This window comes from Melitaea cinxia, chromosome 25, assembly GCF_905220565.1.
Source record: "Melitaea cinxia chromosome 25, ilMelCinx1.1, whole genome shotgun sequence".
NCBI classification, from domain to species: Eukaryota; Metazoa; Arthropoda; class Insecta; order Lepidoptera; family Nymphalidae; genus Melitaea; species Melitaea cinxia.
In genome coordinates, this window is record NC_059418.1 from 1483691 (window position 1) to 1506567 (window position 22877).

At 35.4% G+C, this 22877-nt stretch overlaps 1 long non-coding RNA gene across 1 annotated transcript; it reads right to left on the reverse strand.

Moving 5' to 3' along the window:
• Positions 1-317: 317 nt before the first annotated feature.
• Positions 318-18980, reverse strand: LOC123665979. The gene is made up of 3 exons (XR_006745140.1): positions 18969-18980; positions 16418-16422; positions 318-525 (listed from the first exon to the last, which is right to left on the reverse strand). It is a non-coding gene; the product is annotated as an uncharacterized LOC123665979 (long non-coding RNA).
• Between the last annotated feature and the right edge of the window lie 3897 nt (positions 18981-22877).

Sequence of the window (22877 nt, forward strand, 5' to 3'; positions counted from 1 at the left end):
CGCATACACATATAGGTACGATAGGGTAAGGTGGGGTACAGTGTTACAAAAAAAATAAACTAGAATATAGTATCAAAAATATTGTATTAATCAGCATATTTTTGGCAAGGAAATAAACTTTAACAATCTCTCTTTAATTAAAATAACTCAAACATTAACATTATTAGCAACTACTTAATTTAAATTGCACATTAATTAAATCAGTCGATTGTAACACTTAGCCCCGTATCTGGGGTAGTCTGTTACAGGGTCAGGGGCTCAATGTTACAACATTTAAAAAAGTAATAGAAAAACTAACAATAAAAGAAAAAGTCCTAACAAATATTAAATTTCTTTAAAATATCCTTTGGGAACTTATAGACATCTGTCTGACATGCTTTGCATTTGCTGCTTTTCGAAGACTCACGCCACTTTCGAAGACTCACGCCACTTTCAACCATAATAATCGCTTCTGCCATATCTTTTTCACTATGAAGACCGTAATCCGTCTTCCTCTTACGATTTCGCACCATTTTCTTTTAATACCTTGAAATAGTATATAAAAATTTTAATTGTTACAGTGTCACACAGTGCCATGTAACACACTGTCCCAGAGAGGTAAACCAAATAAAAAAATTCGTAGCGTATTTTAGGTTATGTTTACAACAAACTGCTTACAAGTAATTTTTAGCTAAATATACATTAAATAAAGGAAAATTACCATCACTTACCTAAATACAATACCTCCGGAAATAAATTAAAAACTTTGAAATTATTTTTTCGTCGTCTTATCACATAAAAACCTTTTTTGTTTATTATTTTTTAAATACGGTACAAACTGCCGCGATGAGAATTGTTTAAAGATGGCTGCTTGGGAGCTTGACAAACGTCTATACCAGCATCATAAAAGTAAAGGACAGGGACGGAGATATATGCATTGTAACATTGTACCCCGTGTAACACTGTACCCCACCTTACCCTACATAATTTAATATATACGATAATATATTCCAATACACATAAGGACACGTAATTAAACTGATTTTAGTCTAGGATTGATTCAGGTAGAATTTTCTCACTCTTTTCTTAAATAATGATAATGTTTTGCAATCACGAATTTCATATGGTAGGTAATTCCAAAGTCTAATGGAATGTACAGTAAAGGAGTAAGAATAAAAATCGGTACGGTGGGTTCTGAAGAAGAGAACGTTTAAGAGATATGCACGGAGAATCATCATCGTGAGAGAAAGAAAAGCGGTCCCGTAGATACGAAGGAGAACGAGGATTAAAAACCGTCTCAAAAAGGGAACAAAGTATTCTAAAATTTCTACGATGGCGGATAGCTAGCCATTGAAGCTGCTTACGAAAGTTACTTACATGATCATATTTTTTAAGCCGAAAATGAAACGCAAGCATAAATTTTGTAGTCGCTCAAGCTTGTTAAGTAATTCTTCGGTGACATCTAAACAAGTGACATCGGAGTAATCGATGATCGGATGTATGAGAGTTTGCACGAGAGAAACTTTAGTCTTGAAGGGTAAAAATTTTTGTAGTGCCTTTAGAGAATGGAGCGAAAAGAATACCTTACGACTGATCTCATTGATATAAGCATTCCAATTAAAATTGTAGTCAAAAACAACACCTAAGTTCTTAGCCGAGTCAGAAAAAGTAATAGAAACGCCATCGACGGTAATAGGGGGTAGTTCAGCTATATCAAGTCGAGAGCGAATGCGTTTACTACTTATGATTAATGCTTTAGTCTTTCCCGAGTTAACAGTAAGACCGAAACTATCAGTAAGCCTTAGATCATCATTGATGGAGATAATAGCAGACGCGACATCATGTAACTTACAATGGCGATATATTTGCTGATTGTCAGCGTATAAGTGGTATTTGGGAGATATGACCTTAGTGATCGAGTCAATAAAAACTTAAAAAAGAAGAGGGCAAAGAACGCCTCCTTGGGGAACTCCCACAGTAAGGTTGCACCAGTTGGAATACGATGTATTAACTTGAACATGCTGTGAACGGTTCCGAAGATAAGATTCAAACCACGTTAACGCGGATATAGAAGTATTAATAGATTTTAGAACGCCAAGAAGGATATCGAAGTCGATAGAATTGAAAGCGTTACTAAAATCAATAAGTATAAGGATTGTAAGCGATTTATTCTCCATGGCTAAGCGAATGTCATCAGTTACGTCGATAAGAGCCGAAGTTGTGCTATGGCATGGACGAAAGCCAGATTGATATGAATTAAGAAGATCATTAGAGTATAAAAAGAAAGAGAACTGCTTGTGGACAATGCATTCAAAAACTTTGAAGAGAGTCGGCAATATAGAAATAGGTCGGAAATTAGCTAAAGAAGAGGGATTGGTAACTTTAGGCAAAGGAATAACATTTGCTAGTTTGTTGTTGTTTCTTGTTGCTAGTTGGTTGGTAAGAAAGTAGTTAAAAATTTGGTTAAGAATCGGTAATAAGAAAGGAAGAATCAGCGTAATCATTTTCAAACATAACTTGTCATTGCCAGCGGCCTGTGATGAAATTGAAAGGACTGCAGTTTTAATATCTGAATCAGTTATAGGTGTAAAGGAGAATGGAGTGTTGGGTATTGGTAATGTTAATAAATATTTTAGAGTGCTTTTTTTGACGTTAGAACACAGTCGCGTAGGAGAATGGGAAAAAAAAATTGAGAGCATCTAAGTCAAAAACGCTAGGTGAAAGGATAGGTGATTTACCGATACCTATATTTTGGTATGTATCTTTATATGTATTTGTTAATATGTAGTATGTTACATTTTTGTATATATATAAATTCTATTATCTTTTATTTATTTATTTATTTTTTTGGTGTTTTTTATTTATTTATTTTTTATTTCTCTTCTTAATGAATACTTCTTGCACAGTTTGCCTCGCTATATGAAACACTTACTCATGACCATGGGTTGACTGGAAGAAATCTCTTTCAGAGATAAGTCCACCTTTGCCATAAACCTTACTACTATTCTGTTTCTATATGTATTTTTGAGTGCAATAAAGTATATACAAAATTATGTGGTGTCATGGGACATTAGGTAGGAACGAAGTTTCTTCGGATAGTATAGAAGCAACACAATTTGAAAAAAAATGTTGAATTTTATATATATTTATAGTTCTTGATTTTTTTTTTAATTTTGTTGATTGGTTTTTAATTAAGTACATAAAAGTATTTAGAAAATTTAGTATTTTAGAAAATAACAAATACCGTAAAATAAAATAAATCAAACAAACTAATAATAATAATAATAATAATAATTTAAATTATTAAGTGAAATAAAAAAACGTCTTCATTTATTTTTGTCGACAGTATCATATTACATAAATAATTTTAAAAAAAGTTTACTAGTAATTTTTTAGTTTTACAAACGTCATATTATACAGTCGTGTGTCACTTCCGTTATTAAAGTCGGTATATCCTCGAAAAAATATCGTGTAGTACCTACTACACGATCTTTTACATATTTACGTAGATAAGCCTAAAAGCATATCAATCAAATGAATAGCCAACAAATGTTATCACTTTAGAAATGTCACCATATTCGACACAACATGCGAATTTAATTTGATATCAAACACGTGGCATTGGTTAAATTGCTAACACGAGTCATAGATTATGATTCAAACTTATCTATACTCCATGTTATACCAGTCAGTATTTACGTAAAAGATTAAGAGATATTTAGAAATAGCTCATTACCTCATTACAGTAATCCTTGTCTCATAAAGTGAATCAATAATTAAATAAAAATAAATCCCAAAAACATGAACAAATGCAGACCAAATTCTCATACCGAGATATGGGAGGCAATGAGTTCTATAGGAATTTTTTCTGCATTTGTTTCTGGTTTTATGCGAGGTTTATATATGTATATATATATATATATATTTATTTTTGATAGATATCTCCACAGAAACACAACACTACTTTTGAGCACAGCTATTAAACTGTCATCGATAGCTGTGCTCAAAAGTAGTGTTGTGTTGTACTAAAAAAACTAGTTGTACTAAACTGTCATCGTCTGTAAGGTACTTCCCCAGTCGGACTACTCCAGATTCTATGCATGTATTTCCTGTCGTACTGTACCTCAATGATACATCTTTATACTGGTAGTTTTCTGTATTTTATTTTATTTTTATTTTATTTTACTTTATTTTGGAAACAAACGGTATTACATAAATATACAGGAATACACAACAAAATAGTATCACTTAACCAAAAATAGTTTCCGATATTAAAAAAGAACATATGACAAAGTTCAGAAGAGATGCTTCACAACAATAGTTCAATATCAAAAAACTTAATAATAATACTAAGAACATTACTATAAATTGATTAACAAATTTATATAAGAATAAGCTACTTAGGGAAAAAGAAGTGTGTTGGCACACGTGACTGCAGTTTACTCCTTAAGTACGATTATAATGATATTTAAATATTAAAATTTTCTATTACGTTAATCAAATTGTTATTAATTATTAAAAAAAAGAAAGAAAAATTCTAAAAACAAAACATAAAAATACATATTAGGTAATACTGAAGCTATAATACAACGTGGATCGACGAAAAAATAGTCAAGTAACTACGCGTTATCAAAGATTACTCAAAAAGTAGTAATCAGATCTCAATAAAATTTATATGTGAACACATGACAAACATCAGCTTTCGATTAAATTAAAAATTATTAAAATCGGTACACCCAGTAAAAAGTTATTGCGGATTTTCAAGAGTTTCCCTCGGTTTCTCTGGGATCCCATCATCAAATCCTGGTTTCCTTATCATGGTACTTACTAGGGATATCTACTTTCCAACAAAAAAAGAATTATCAAAATCGGTACATCCAGTAGAAAGTTATGCGGTATAATACAACGTAGGTCTACGAAAAAAGCGTCAAGTAAAAACGCATATATTGAAAAGTAGTTGTTAGATCTCAAATAAATTTAAATGGGACCAATTTACACACACCACTTTTCGATTAAAAAATTTTTTGTCGAAATCGGTCCATACGGTTAAAAAGTTCTGAAGTAACATAGATTAAAAAAAATACAGTTGAATTGAGAACCTCCTCCTTTTTTGGAAGTCGGTTAAAAAGCACTGTAAAACGTCGCTTTCGGCGTCATTTCTGTTTCTTTTTTGTCATACGAATTCGTCGCCATATTTTTTTCCATACCGCTCATATATTATGTGAACTTCAAACATGTACCAAGTTTGGTTAAAACAGGAATTAAATTAGTTCTAAAAGAAGTATTATAATACAAGCTGTGCCCGCGATTTCGTCCGCGTGGAATTTAACAAAATAGTTATTGTTCAGTTCGCAGTTATAAAATAACAAAAAAAAAACTAAAATAAAAGTACTCCTAGCCCAAGTTACTCTGCTACTGCCATTGAAAGTCTCGTTAAAATCGGTCGAGCTGTTTCAGGGATTAGCCGGAACAAACAGACGGACAGAGAGAGAAAAATTATAAAAATATTATTTTTGTATATGTACCGTGTATACATTCATATGCATTTAGTAAAAAGTATGCACCAGCCCTCCTGTCACCAGTGGAGGCAATAAGGCATATCATCATTATCATTACAGCCTATACAGTCCACTGCTGGACATAGGATTCCACAAGTTTATGCCAAAAATAACGTGAACCCATGTGTTTTGCCCATAGTCACCACGCTGGGCAGGCGGGTTGGTGACCGACGCAATAAGGCATATATAAATGAATATATATATTAGACTCGGACTCGGGGAGGGAATCGGTACCACAACCTTGGAGCTGGAAGCAGGGTCACTATGAACTGCGCCAGCGGGTCAACTTATATTATAATAGAATATGAGATTTAAACCTACACAATATTATACATTATGAATATTCAAAATAAGTTTTTGAAGTATTTGTCGTATAAAACTGACTTACCAAACAATCCATTGAGTCTGTCTGACGCCGTTCTGTTCGAGACCAAATATTTTTATTTAAAATTGCTAATAATCACACAGACTCTTCATTAGAAATCTACTTTTGAACTGTCCACGGTCTGGTTCATGTCATCCGAGGTGTTTTCATACTCCAACTTGTCGTACATCCTATAACGCTAATTCGTTTTTGATCAGAGCTTGTCGTGAATACAATGAGCATTTTGAGAATTTTGATTTATTTCATTTATCTTTAGCTGAATATAAGAAGCAGTTGTCGAATTTCATTAAAACAATTTTATGTGGAATGAATTTGATATTGATGATTGGTGCTTATTTTTTGAGTTTTTGATGTTCATTAATTTATTCTAGCTTATCATTATTTTGGAGTGTTTTTTATTAATAATAATAATAATAATAATAATCATTTATTTCAGAAAAAATCCATAATAATAATTAAATTAAATTAGGTGTTAGTAACAAATAGACTTCAAATAAAATAAAACAAAAAGAGGGTTAGTAACAATTACATTATATAAATTAAATTAAACTAAATTAAAATTTGTGGTTTCCGGTGAGACTCCCGTACTAAAAATAGTAGTCCGCAGCGGGAGCATGGAGCTGTATCCAGCGATGAATCAATGGGGAGTCCCATCGGTCGGCCAACACGCTCAGGACGGTGTTCGATGTTCCACGCACTCGCTTCCACAGTGAGGCGCACCGCTTTCTAATGATCGCGTAGAAGCAATTAGTATGCGCCTCGGCGAACATAGACGACGCACTACAGAAGCGTGGCAGACCGAACAACATCCTGAACGCGTTATTGTATTGGACGCGCAGTGCGCTGTAAGCTCGCCGCGTGAAGTCGACCCACAGACTGCAAGTGTAGAAAGATTGACAGTAAGCTTTGAAAAGCGTCAGTTTGACTTGTTTACTACAGCGTGCAAATCTGTGAATCAACATGTTACAACGAACAGACAACGTCCTACGCTCTCTTTCAATGTCAACCGTATCTGACAAGTTCTCAGTGACCCAGTGACCCAGATATTTGAATCGGTCTACTCTTTTTAGCTGGGATCCCCCTAGTGTAACACAAGCAACTCTCCTACTCCTCGTATCCTTAGCCTGAAAAACCATGAACTCACTTTTAAGCGCGTTATATTTGAGCCCATGAGCCACTGCGTATTCCTCACATAATTTAAGTAACTTAGTCAGGGCACCGATCGACGGGCTCAGCAACACCATATCATCTGCGTAGCTTATGTTATTTATGCACGTCCCGCCTACATGGCATCCCACGTAAGTGCTGCTGAGCCCCTCGATCAGTTTGTTCATATACAAGTTGAAAAGCTTTGGTGAGGTCAACCCTCCTTGCCTCACTCCACATTCTAGCCCATACTCATCCGACCTCGAGCCAGCCTATTTAACGCAATTCCTTTGGTTGTCATACCAATATTTAAATATTGATATGACATCCGAAGGTAGACTGGTTTCACATCTTAGCTTATTCCACAATAAATTATATGATACTAAATTGAATGCCTTCGACAAGTCCAAAAAACAAGCATAGACTGGAGTTTTTCTAGCCGTGTAGTACTGCACGGTCTGCTTGAGACAGAAAATGGCACTCTCTGTGGACAGACCTGGCTTAAAACCGAACTGTAAGTCATGGATGTCAATGTTTTCGGTCAGTTTTCTGTCAAGCAAACCGTCAAGCACCTTGGCTATAACCGTAGCCAATGATATAGGCCTATAATTGGACATGTCGGAGGCATCCCCAGTTCTATTTTTTATAATAGGCACAACAACAGTAAACATCAATTCTTTCGGCAAGTAAGAATGGCTTAAACATAAATTAAATAACATAGTAAGCACTCGAGGCAAGTGCACCCCCGCGTACTTCAGATGCTCGATGCTGAGATCGTCGTGACCGGGAGACTTACCTCCGATCATTCCTTTGATAACCGAGGCGACCTCGAACTCAGAAAATTTGATAGTAAGGTCCCCGTCGCGACACCCAGCATCGAACTCCTGTGACGCCAGAGGGAGGGGACACTCCACCTTAAAGTGCTCACGGAAGGCTTTCGCTACATCGGTAGGATTAAACTTACCATCTACACTCACGGGGAGACTCGACTTTGGATTAAGTTTATTTGTATTTTTCCAAAATTTGTTAAAATTTTTGTCAGCATGATTTTGTGCAATTATATCCAATTTTATTTGTTTCTCGTTATTTTGACAATATTTTAACTTCGTTTTAAATAGCTTTCTCGATTCACGCATCTTATCATAAATAAAACCATAGTATGGTTTACCATATAGTAACCAAGACTGATACCAAAATCGAGCCTCCCTGTGAGCAGCACTAACGTGCATATTCCAGCCCGTTATACACCTGTGCCTCTTAACTTTTTTATCTTTATAGCTACATTTTGCTGAGTCTCTCAGAATACATATAATTTCATCATACATAGATGCTATTTTAATTTTATGGTCGACATTGGAACACTTTTTATCGGTACATGCACAAAGATCCGCTGGATATTCCACTCTGCGTAGTTTATTATTACAATAATCGGTATATTTCTGTATTTGATCACTGTCCCTTTCTCCCCATTTTATTTTATTATAAGATTGCGTGGGGGTCACAATTTTACACTGGATATTATTAATATTACACTCAATTAATAAGGGAAAGTGATCAGACCAGTAAACGTTATGATACAGAACAGAAACATTAAATACAGAATGCCGCGCGGCACTGGTAACAACACAATGGTCAAGCCATCTGCGAGAGCCGTGTGAATCACTAATATATGTATAGGTGTCGCTAGGTAATAGTTCCATATCTACACATGACCATATTTTCGCTACAGAAAGTTAAAAGTTCTATCGAAAATTGCTCACCTGGGTGTGCATTGAAGTCCCCAAGTATAAAGACAGTCTCGACACTGTTCGTATCCACTATAGCACTTATTTCACCCATACAGTTTGTAAAATCCGTAAGATTCACCGCCGAGTCTGTAGGCATGTACACAGTAATCACTAACATCGACTTACCGCTGTCGAGGTTAATTTTAATAGCCGCCACACGCTCACTATGACACTCAACTAACGACACACGCGGGAACGCAGACTTCCTCCACAATAGTGCCACTCCTCCGTAAGGTCGTCCACGGAGGATACCCTGAGAAGTGTCTACAGCTGATTTTCCCGTAAACGCGAAGTCATTGTCTATACTTCCCAGAAAGTCGATGTCATGTGGTAAGAGCCATGTCTCTTGTAAGGCAATTATATCAGAGTTTCGACAGAGTGACCTCAAGCAAGCAACAGACCGGCGTACATTTTTACAGTTGAAGCTTATTATTCTAGTTGAAACAGCCATTATTGATTGATTTGATCATATGTACTCCTTGGCACTTGGCCACTTTTATGTCGTCCTTTAAAGTCTATAAAACGTCTAAACGAGACTCCTTCCGGCCAGAATTCATCCTTTAAAAAGTATGTTAACTTACTTTTAGGCACATAGACTTTGTATGCGTTATATTCCTTTGGCGTTTTCATAATAACTTTTTCTAAGTCAACATAAACGTCTGCTTTATTTTTAACATAAGTTAGAATGTCATCCTTCGTCACATCTTTCGCTACGTTATAAATATACAATGGGATTCGTATGTCCGCAGCCTTAAAATTTACATTGGATTCGACAACGGCTTTTCCTTTGTTTCCAACAAATTTATTTTTAAATTTCTTTTTTTGTACTAATATCCATTTATTTTCTTCTTGGGGCTTCCATTCACCGTGATTTAAAACTTGAGTGTAAGTTTTTATCTCCTGCGACCTGCGGTCATTGTAGCACGGCCCGTCTTTCGGTTTTGTAGGCAAAGGAGTAAACGACGTACAAGTCACGCTCTCGCTCGTCACTGCCATCGCGTTGTTTACCTTTTCGAACGTTGTTGTTGTTGTTTTAAAATTTATCCCCAATAGGGAAAGGCAAAGGACTATAATCCATACAGCCTAGTCTGAATTTGTAAGTTTCGTTCTGATATATCAAAAGGCCGGAGCCAAGTCTGAAGTAACTTTATTGTTCTTCTGATTCGATGACTGGTAGAGTAAGGCCGAAACCAAGTCTGAAATTTCATATTTTCGTCTACTCTTCTTTGTCTATAAGTGATAGGCGAGGTCGAAACCAAGTCTGTAATAGGCCGAAGCCTGAAATATCAAAATAAAATTTCACATCCGATGAATGAAGGTCCTGATCCTGTTTCAAATATCATTGATAGTATTGCAAATAAATTCAAATATACTAGTATAGTTATCCAAATTAGTCAATAAATCTTGTGTATTGCGCGGGACATTTTTTGGTCCAGAAGTTGATAACAAGTTGGCTATAAATAAGAGGCGTTCCAGATTAAAAGCGGAGCATTCAAAAAATATGTGATCTAAAGACTGTGTAGAGTTGTTGGTGCAATGTGGGCAAACGGGCGATGAGATGATACGCATACGATTCAAATGTGCATTAAATCTGCAATGTCCAAATCTCAAGCGGCATAATATTGTATAATATTTTCTGCTTCTATGTTGATGCGATTTAGTAAACCAAGGACTTTTTCCAATATCTTGATTTATCTGAGCATACCAAGATCCTTTTCTTAACAAGGTTTGTCGCCAAAGATCACGCCAATCAGATAGGATTTTTGATTTAATAGCAACTAATAGATCAGTGTATGGTACGGCAACATTCTCATCAACAGGGCTGCCGCTGTCACTGTCAACAATTGAACGTGCCAGAAAGTCCACATGTTCATTTCCCCTTACTCCTATATGTGAAGGTGTCCACAATAATTTGATGTTGTAGTTTCTTCTGGATAGTTGATAAAGGAGATGTCTTATTTCTAAAATGATGAAGTTTGTATTAGCACTGAATTGATAATTATCTAAAGCCTTTAGAACGCTCATACTGTCAGTAATGATCAGCCAATATTGATTAGTTTGTTTTTTAATGAATTCTAGGGCAGCAGTAATTGCTAGAGCTTCAGCTGTAAATATTGATATCTCCTTTTTCAATCTGACGCCTTGGCCAAACTTCAGATGAGGTACATAATAGGCCATGGAAACATTTATATCATTTTTTGATCCATCTGTGTAAACTTGTTTGAACTTATCAGAGTATTGTGCTATGAGGTTGTAAACTTCCTGGCGCTCTTTTAGCTTATGGTCAATAATAATATCGATTTGATTAATAAGACAGTCAAACTCCTTTTCGTAACACATCCAATTGCTAGAACTGTGTATTTTGTGTTGGTTATTTAGATTTAACATGAATGAATATTCGAAGAGAATAAATGGGTTATTAGAAGTTAATGGAGCATTTACAGGATATTTACTATGTAAGTAATTAAGCTTTTTAATTAGAGGATGATTACTAATGGAAAACAGTTTTAGCAAAAAACAGTATTTCAAATATTTAAATCTAAGGTGTAAAGGGGAAATGTTGCACTCGACCTGTAACGAATTAATTGGGGTTGTTTTCATGGCGCCAGTGATAAGTCTCAGGCTGTGATTTTGAATAATATTTAATTTGTTAACCAACTTGTCATTAGCAGAAAAACATAGAAATCCATATTCAAAATGACTGCGTACAAGAGATTTATATAGGGTAAGAAGGATTTTTGGATCAGAACCCCAATATGTTTTTGCAAGAGACTTTAAAATATTAAGAGCCTTAAGAGCTCTATCAACTATGTGGTCTACATATTTGTTCCATGATAAGTTATTCATGAATATAACACCTAAAAATTTAACTTCATTTGTGATAAGAAGAGATATATTATTATAGTTTATTTTAATTCTTTCAGACCCTACTTTATTAAAAACTATGACTTTAGACTTTTCAAAGCTAATGTCCAATGCAAGATAATTAAAATAAGAATTTAATTTAACTAAAGCTTCGTTTAACTTAAGATTTAGGGTAGTTATATTATTACTAGAACAATAGACTACCAAATCATCAGCAAACTGTAAATTGTATATATGAGAGCCTAGAATTAAGTTTAATCTATGTATATAAAGTGTGAAAATCAATGGACTCAAAATGCTACCTTGACATGTACCTTTATGAGAAAGCCTTGGACCAATAAGTCTATTATTATACTTAACAAATACCTTCCTACTGTGCAAAAAATTAAAAATCCATTGTATAACTTTTACAGGTAAACCAATCGCAGCTAATTCCGTGGATAGAATATGATGGTTAACATTATTAAAGGCTCCAACTACATCGAAGAAAACTCCAGCGAGAGCTTGCTTTGATTGTATAGCATTATAAATATCAAGATGTAAGTGAGCAATGCTCTCCCTTGAAGACCTGCCTCTTCTAAAACCAAACTGATTAGAAGGTAAAATATGATTAGACTCTATGAAATGTTCCAATCTTTGTTTTAAAAGTTGTTCAAATATTTTTCCCATGCAAGAAGTCAATGCTATAGGTCTATATGAATCAAAGTTAAACTTGTCCTTGTTGGGTTTTAAGATAGGTACTAAACAATCAACCTTCCAATCCATAGGAATAAGATTATGCTCCCAAAGAAGATTCAGGATATTTAATAAAATTAGTTTAGATTGAGAAGACAGGTGTTTAAGCATTTTATATGAAATGTAGTCAAGGCCAGGTGTAGAGTCTTTTCTGGATGAAATAGCAGAATTTAATTCGACAATGGTAAAAGATTTTATAATAAAATTTTGATTAGGAAGAATATGGCAGAAAGAATTAAGATTAAAGGCTGGCTCTACAGTATCTGGAGTATATTTTTTGAGAAAATCAAAGATCCAAGAATAGTCAGAGTTGTTATGGGAAGGTGGAGAATAGCTTTTGTTAAATTTTCGCATATACGTCCAAATGACTGATATAGGAGTCGATCTGTTAAATTGTTCACAAAGTTTTATCCAACTGTTTCTTCTCTCATTTCTGATAATATATTTTTTGGTGGCTTGTAGTCTTTTAAAATTAATGTAATTAGCCTCAGTGGGATCAGATTTAAAAGTCAAATAAGCGTTTTTGCTATTTAATACGGCTTTGGTGCAATTGAAATTCCACCAAGGAAGAAGTTTTTTTTTTTTATTTAAGTTAGAAGGAGAGCATGAAGATAAAGCTGTATTAACCAAAGAGTGCTTAGAAATAGAAGATGATTTCCACAGTGCTGAGTGTAAAATATCTGTAAATTTTGTGTAGTTATGAAGGGGGTCTTGTGTATCAAGAGAAAATTCAGTGAGCAATAGTTGGACATTTAAATTATAAATGTTCCAATCAACGTTGTTCAGGTTAGGGAAGCAGGGTAGTGAGCTACTATTGGGAATAGGAGTGGCATTGTAATGATTGTTATTAAGTAAAATTTTTGTGATTACAGGAAAGTGGTAGCTGCCTAAGGGATCGTCATGTACTGACCAGTCACACTCTAGAGCCAATGAAGGTGATACTATGGTTAAGTCAAGAGCATTCTGTCTCCATATGTGCGAACCAACAGTGGTCATACTTCCGTCATTAAGTATAACCAAATTATTGTTATTGATAGACTCTAAAATGTCTTTGCCTCGACAATTAGAAGTAGAACAGCCCCAGGCTGAGTTTAGGCCATTAAAATCTCCTGCTAGGAAGATTGGTTCTGGTAAACTTTTAATTAACCTGTCTAGTTTAGATTTAGAAAAAGCAGGATTGCAATTAGTTGGACTGTAAAAGCTTATGATAGTAAGTTCTTTGTTGCTAGAGTATTTTATACGAACAACAACATTTTGAATGGAGTCATCATAAAAAGTATCAATTTTAGAATAAGAAATAGAGCTATGTATTAATATGGCTACGCCATTGTGGGTGTTTCCTGAATCAAGACGAATTACATTGTAATGACGTATCTTAAATTTTTGACAAGGCTTTAACCAAGTCTCACAAATTAACGCAATGTGAATATTTTTGTCCAAAAGGAAATAATTAAAAATATGTTGATTGTGTAGAATACTCTGAGCATTCCATTGCACAATATTTAAAGTATCCATAAAGTACAAATTATTTATTAGTAACCTTTTTTAATGTATCTTGCAGGATATTTTTAATATTTTGGGAAGAGATAGGTATTTCATTATTTTTGTTTAGTGTTATAAGTTTTACTAAAGCTTCTGTAATAGATTTGAGTATTATTTCGGAATTTAAAAGAGATAAGAACTGATCAGTTTTGTTTAATGATGGAAAGTGAGAGCTGTTTAAAACATCAACAAAGCTTTTTTTCTGAAATTTATCTCTGTTAAGCTGGATTTTTTCTTTTTTAACAGGGCATGCAGGGGATATGGCAATGTGATTGCCAGAGCAGTGACAGCAACTGGCTGCAGTATAAGGAGTCTGACAATCTTTAAAATTGTGACCTTCGCCACAAATGCTGCATCTTTGTGAATTTTTACAGAATTTTGCAATATGACCATACCTTAAACACTTTAGACACTGCTTTACTGGCGGGATGTACTGCCGTACTTCGAACCGCCAGCTGTTGAGGTCCACACTATCTGGTAAATTGGGACAGGAAAAGGTTATAGAAATTGTTTTTGTGGGGATTAATTTTATTTCTCCATTTTCTCTTACACGTCGCATAAATCTTCGTATAGATATAATATTTTTCGTGCTAGTTAGAGCTGAATATATTTCTTTATTGGATAATTCTATAGGCACATGAGAAATTACCCCAGTGACCTCTGTAGCGGCAGCCGGAAGGGAAGCTTTAAGTTTGTACCCATCAAGATATTTTTTGTTGCCTAAGACCGCGTTAGCAAAAGCAGGTCTATCAAAGATAACTCCAACTTTACTTTTATTAATGCGTTTTAGTTGTTTCACGCCTTTATTATATTTTTTTATGCTATTAGCGAGTGTCATCATGTCTCTTGTTCCGATTGGCTTGTCAGCCTCTGTACTCTCCAGGAATACAATATAGTCAAAATTACCCCCGTTCTCAGGGTAGTGCCGCACGTAATCGGCTACCCGAAACGGGGCATACCTTTCGGCGTCTGTTAGCTCAACAGATTTTATGGACTCGGAGTCGGAGCTCAACGAGTCGTCCTCAGCGTTATCTTCCTCCTTCTTTTTCCTTTTCTTACTTCTCCCCATCTCTTGATTAATTTATAAGTATTTATTTATAAAAAACTCCAGTGAATGAATTATAAAATTAATAAAATATTTTTGAAAAAAAAAGACCGCCTTTTCACTTCAAAGTTCCCGCGCTTTCCCTTTTCGAACGGTTCGCTCACAGCTGACTCAATGACGTTCACCGGCGACATAGCATTATTCACCTGTTCAGTCGCTGACGTTTTTTCCTTTCTACCCTCATCATGGTGTATATTTTCGTAACGGTTTTTTGCTTTCGGTGATAATGATTAAACACCCTCACAAAAATCCATCTCACGACTAATAGGATGCAATCCCATAGGTCCACTGTTACATTCAAAACTTTCTAATCTACAGGCTCCCCTCTTCGGATTTATATGTCTAGACAAATTGTTTACAAACGATACTCCTTTTAGTGTTTCAATATCCTTTTTCAATTTATTTAAATCTTCCTTACTTGCACAGCACTGAGAGATATTATTGATATCCTGGCGCATTTTCACCAAATCCTTAAGGATTTGCGTTACATCTACATGGTCGAAAAGAACCGGGGGTAGTTTTTGCAACTCCCGAGCGACAAATATCGGTAAAACTTCAGGATCAGCTTCCTTCAGTGTACATAGGATGTCATCTATGTCTCTCAAAGTCTTCCCATCACGCTTTCTGGTCTTCATCTGCTTCGATAGGGACTCATACAGTAGACGTTTAGCAGTCGTAATATCACTTTGAGAAAACGCTGTGACGCATATGCGGCTGATACTTTCTTCGTCCATTACGTCCATTTTATTACAAATGAAGGCAAGCACTTCATTAATTACTATATTACATGATACACATTTTACAGTTGACGACATTTTGATAGACATGTCACCTAGCTCAGGAATTAACAACCGTCCGCTTGCGCGTGTCAAACCGAACTGTGTTGCTTTTATGAAATAATAATTAAATAAATAAGAAGAATAAATAAATAAATAAATAAAAGAATAAATAAATAAATAAATTAGTAAATGAATCTGATATATCATAAGTAAATCTGATGCGATGTCCTTACTGGGGTCACACGTGGCAGCTATGACTGATGTCTGTTCGCTGCGTCAGTTGATTTTGTATGTAACTAAACAATTTCTACAATGTTAAGTCTCAGTAGTCGTATTAATTTATCTTTATTACTTTAAAATAATATCATGTAACAGTTTTATGATGATTAGAGACTAGTCTCTTAAAAATCTTTATCGGTACAAAGAATTGTTTACTATATTTATTACGCTTATACTTTACTAGCGTCTGCCAGCGACTTCGTCCGCGTGGAACTGTTAAAGGGGAACAATTCTGTCGTACATTATTTTTGCGAAACTTTAACTGTTTACGCAGCGCACGTAGCGGAAGCTCTCGAAAGAATAAAACACCCGATTTTGAAACATTCTTCATTGGTGCTCCGCTCCTATTGGTCTTAGCGTGATGATATAGCTTATAGCCTTCCTTGATAAATGGGCTATTTACCACTGAAATAATTTTTCAAATCTGACCAGAAGTTCCTGAGATTAGCGCGTTCAAACAAACAAACAAACTCTTTACCTTTAATAATATGAGTATAGATTACGCTGCAACAAATCTGATCTGGTTTGGTTATCTGTCCGTGTGCCTCACCGTGTCTCGAAGAGCACACTAAGCTGTCGGTCCCGGTTGTTATCATAAATACCTGATAGCGATCGTTACTCATAGTAGGAAACATATCAGTAGAGCACCGTGGTTTATATATATATATTTTTTAAATATTTGTATATTCGTTTGATTTTAATGGACAAACAAGAGTTATTGGACTAATTTTACTCTTTCACCAGAATAATGCTACGTTATTATTATTATTCTTGAAATGGCTCCCTCGCGGATTTGCCAATATCAGAGTATTTAAACTTTGCTTTACACAAGAATTTCATACAATTCTTGCGATTAAATTAGTTTAATCATTACTTAAATTTTAATTTCTTTTCGTGCAACTCGACGTTAATCCTTTATTTATTTGTTAAAAAATACAAAAAACACATACTTAACACTCATTCATAAGCCTGCCGCGAAAACTCGAGCTTATCTGGACAAGCGTCGCATACCATATTATCATATATTTATACCGTACCGTACCATATTATACCAAAGTTTTGTGACTATTAAACGCCTAAAGATTTTAATTAATGTTCTTTTCGTGATCTTCTATATTTGCGTTTGTCCAGATATAATAACTCGTGACGAATGCGGGACCGATAGCTTATAACCAAAATCATGTAATCTATACAAATAAATAAAATTGGAGTGTCTGTTTGTAATATTAAAATAACCGCTTTTAACTAAATGCATATGTATGTATACACGGTACATATACCAAAAGAACATTTTTTTACAATTTTGTCTGTCTGTCTGTTTGTCTGTTTGTTTGTTCCGGCTAATCTCCGAAACGGATGGACCGATTTTGACGGGATTTTCACTGGCAGATAGCTGATGTCGTAAGGAGTAACTTAGGGTACTTTTATTTTAGACATTTATTTATTTTATAGCCTCTGCGAACTGAAGCACTCAAAAATTCAAATCAAAAATGTAATTGTGTATAATTGTAGGGTACATTTGAAGATAAGATATTGAAAGTATTTTTGAAATTTTTAGAAGAAACTTCAAATCATCCTGAAGCTAAATTTATTTTTTAATAATTTTTTTTTTCATTCTTGTCTTTCTGTTTCTTGGACAAACATCACGCTGAAAGCACCTACTAAAGATGTTTAGCTAAATGAATACCTAGTTTTTTATCCCAAAATTCAGAAAAAAATTTGCATTAATACACAGATCAGAACACACAAATACCGTGGAACACTTGCGACATGCGACATGCGATAGAAGAACGCAAAATTTTCAGGTGATAGAATAAGTTTCACTTTAAAATTTTGAGAAAAAAAGTCTAGCCGATTTTCGATGTCGATTATTATTTACACATAATAGTAAATTATATGTATACTCTATCTATTACTACGTATCACCGCAATAAATACACATCGAAATTCCAAAGTTTCAATTTTATTTTGTTCTCATAAATTTAATTACTTGTAGAGAAAAAACTTTTCACATATAAAAGAGATCAGCTACATTTCAGGATTAAAACAATCAAGTTCACTTTATTTAATATGCATCCATTAGACTGGGGCTTATGTTATGGAGATAGACACAACAGGAAATATCTATCTCCATTTTGGAGCAGATCGACTGAAGTGGAACCTGAACCTTACAGAAGATCACAGCCAAACAATACTGTTGTCAAGTAGTGGTGTGCTCCTGTGCTGAGTAATGCAGCCAGAGCTCCTGGACAGGGTTGGCTTTCTTGCCACGTTCCTGGTGTTGCAGGCGTCCATAGGCTACATTATGCACTTACTGCGTACCGTACGCTGGATTGCCACCATGGTTTACTGGAAATTGCGTCATCGAGCAACTCAAATTGTAGTTCGTTCACAAATGATTTGATATGATTCATACAATATCACAGTTTATGGGTATATTATTGCAAATTATTTAAAAAATAGTACATGACTAACCATTATGATGTACATTTGATTAGGCAGAATGTCGAAGGATGTTCGTCACTTCTAAGTGCAGATGAACTTAAAAATAAATTACAGTTTGAAAAAAAAAACACGCTTTTATAGCTAATCTATAGATCACAGCAAAATAATACTGTTTTCAAACAGTATTGTGTTCCTGTTGGTGAGTAAGGTGACCAGAGCTCCTGGGGGGATTGGGGATTGGGTCGGCAACGCGCTTGCGATGCTTCTGGTGTTGCAGACGTCTATAAGCTACGGTAATCGCTTACCATCAGGTGAGCCGTACGCTTGTTTGCCGACCTAGTGACATAAAAAAAACAAACAAACAATCAAATCTTTCCTCTTTATGATATTAGTATAGATATAGCGGTAGTGAATTAGTGATAGCTGGATAACACTAGGCACATAAACTAAGTTTGTGATGTACCTTTTTTTTTAAATAAATATCCACATAATACACACACAGTCGTCTGTTTCTAAAGTAGGCAACTTAATGCTTGTGTTATAGGTAACAGCCAACTGGTATATAGCTACATTTTTTTTTCGTTAAACATTCTTAAAAATAATATATATATATAAATATTTATATTATACCCAGACACGGGTATGTACCTAATGATTATATGTAATTTTTTATATATTTAATTGATGTTTTTGGTATCTTAACTTTTATTCTTCTTTTTTTTGTGAATTTCAACTTTTTTTTACAATCTTTATGTGTTTCTAAATCACCTTATGACGAAATAAATATTTTTATTTCATTTAATGTTTCGAGTTCAGTTTTATTATACTTATTTCTTAATTTTATTATTATTATTATTATTATTTAGTTATAATTTTTTATTTGATTTTTCAAATATTTTTTATGTACATGTCGCGCGTTAAAAAAATATGTAATAAATATATGTAAATGTAATTAAATTAAAAGAGTATAGAATTAGAGAATATTAATTCTTTCTTAACGCGACGAACTAAGTCACAGAGAGATAAATATAGATTTAAAAAAAAAGTTAGCGATCAGATTGGATTGGAGAACAAAATTAAATTAGACTAATGTAGAAAGTAATTTAATACAAGGAAACACAATTTTAAGCTTAATACAAATTTGAATGAAAAAACAACTTTATCTTCCTTTTATGGATTGAACGAACGAGTTTAACACAACCCGAAATTACTTTAAACCTACACTATGAATGTAAAAAACCAATAGATTATTAAACATTATACATATTTACAATACACAACTTAAGAACTAAATATTTACAGATAGTTTTGGTACGAATCATGTTCGCGTGGAATTGTGCCAAGAATAACGCTTCAGCCTGTAATATCCCACTACTTGGGCATAAACCTCTTTCCCCATGCAGGAGAAGGATCAGATCTTAATCCAATGCGGGTGGGCGGATATATTCCCTACTATGAGTAACGATCGCTATCAGGTGTACATGATAACAACGTTGGCGCAACAGTCGCAGCCATGGATTGTGCCTATTGCACTGGCGGTTGTGGGTTCGATCCCCGCACATGACAAACATTAGTATTCGCCATATAGGTGTTTGCCGTGGTCTGGGTGCTTGTGCAGTCCTTGTGGGTCTCCCCACCGTGCCTCGGAGAGCACAGTAAGCCGTGCCAAGAATGCTGGCAGCATTTCCCCATTGAATCGCTATGCTGATTCTCTGGGCAAAAAATCCACCAGCTCTCTTGTCATCAGTGGAGGCAATAAGACGAGGAGTTATCTCATTTAAATTTTTTTAGCACTACTACTCCAAGGTCCAAGTGTTTCGATTGCAAACGGCACAAAGATGTTATTTGGAATTAGTGACGAATATTTGTGCCGTTTTGTCGTTTCAGCTTTTAAGGCTGTTTCCCTGACATGAGACGGAGCAAGTGTGTCAACGTAGGTTGCGTCCCACAAAAGCGCCCGTCCCTTTTCCCAGGGAGCCAACGTCAATCTATCAGGTCTCTTGCCATTATCGCGACTAATTCCTGTAGGCTCAATATATTTTTTTTAATAATTAGATAGACTTAAAGATCCCCAGATTGTAGTTATCAGGAAACACAGACGCTAGTAGAGAGTTCCATTCTTTAGCCGTACGCATCAAGAATGTACTAGCGAATCGCTTACAGTGGCGTAGCTATCATAGGGCCAGGTGGTGCAGTGCACCAGGGCCCCGGAGCTCAGGGGGCCCTCTAACCTCAGCTTTGAAAAAAAAAAAAAAAAAAAATAAATTAAAAAAAAAATCTTGTGAGCAGGCTCGAGCCTCGAGTCAAGATTTTTTTTATTTTTTTTTTTTTCAAATCAACATCACCAATTATAGAACTCCTTATTCAACATTTTCAACACATGCGCCAAGCGTCCTCGATAAGCATGTGCTGTTTGTTATCGTTATTTCAGTCATTTGGTAGTTTGGATGAGTACGCCCGTAGCACATTGGATCAGCGATTAAGCTCACGTGCTTGACGGTCGTGAGATCAATTCGCCAATTCCACCCATCAACTTTTTAGGGAAGTTTTCATTCGCTCTTGCCTTGCATCAGTTCTCATTTATGATATTTGTGGCGATGTTTTCAACTTTCTGGGATCTGGGACTGGGACGTACTACAATAGTTGACGCTAGGCGTGTCGCTGACTGTTGTAATTCGTAATTCCCTACTATCAGCCTTATTTCATCAAGTATCACCACTAATGCTATGATTTCTATTCCACACATCCATCCATCTGGCATCAAATTCTGCTAGAACTCATTTTCGCTAAAAAAATTTCCGATGACAAAATATGTATGATACAGGTTGCAGCACAACGGTAACCGTATAATCTATGATAGCTCTCAACATGATCGACAACAAAAAATAAACAACGTTTTTCTAAACTCAACTATCAAACTAGGGATAAGTTCAACTCACTGCTTCCTATTCTTGTTCCTATCAATAATTTTAAAGGCCAATACAAGTTCAAACAACGCGGAAAGAGGGGAGGAGGGCCCGATTCTTTCCCTATGCACCAGGGCCCTTGTCCCCCTAGCTACGCCACTGATCGCTTAGTGCGTATAGTGGGTATGTCAACCATATAAGGGTGGCGTAACGCTCTGCGTCTGGTTGTTCGAAGGTGGAAGGGGCAGGGAGGAATCAGGTCGTGAAGTTCCTGCGCACACTCTCCGAAGTGTACCCGATAAAAAACCGACAGAGCGGCCACCCTATGCCGATGATCCAAGCTTTGCAGCTTTGCAACGACCAGAGTATCATCACCAATGAGCCTCTTGGGTCGCCTCTCGATTGACTCGAGAAGCTCCAGCTGGTACTTGGCAGAACCATCCCAAAGATGAGAGCAGTACTCCATGCATGAGCGAACTTGAGCTTGGTATAAAAAAAGCTGTTCCGGAGTGAAGTACTGTCTCACCTTCGAGAGGATGCACAGTTTTTTGGCAGCTGTTCGAGCTTTTGCTTCTATGTATGAGCCAAAATTGAGGGTAGATTTATTTATTTATTTCATACATATAAATTTACAGAGCTTTGTTCCAGACACAAGTAAGTCAATTTATATATAAACTGCAAAAACACAGGTATAACAAATAAAGAAAATAATGATTAATGTAGAATTAGAAACATACAATCTTATCAAAATACAATAATTAAAATACGGTCAGTCGGAGACGCGGGTTCGAATCCCGCTGGAGCGGTCAATTGTTGATATGATATTCAAAAATGTTTAGAATTCCTAATGTGTGGGTAACACAAAAAAAAAATCGTACATATCAATAATTTGGTTAAGAAATTCATATGTAGAAATTACAATATACCTACAACAATGTCAAAATACAATATCTAGTCAAATTTTTATGATGCAAGTCTAGTCCCAATCCTGACTATGTGGTCAAACCGAGCCTTCTGTAGAGCTTTCTTGCAGGACTTGGCGGCTCTGTTATAGGCTTTCTTCCCTGACCCACATCTGTTGCCTTGTGGTTACGCTGACCCAGGCCAGGTAAGCAATGTTCTTTTGTGCTTCAACGCGAGAACAGTCAGCATTAAACCAGGGTTGGGCTGCCACTCAGGCTGATGCGTCAGTGAGTGGAATGTAATACTCCATTCCCTGACGCAGTACACCAGCCACAGCATTCGCACAAGACGAGGGATCGTCAGGAGAGAAGCAAATCTGCCGCCGCGGGTACGATGATAATATAATTTGATTTGATTTGAAATGGCTATCCAACACAAAAATAATTTTTCAATTCGATCCAAT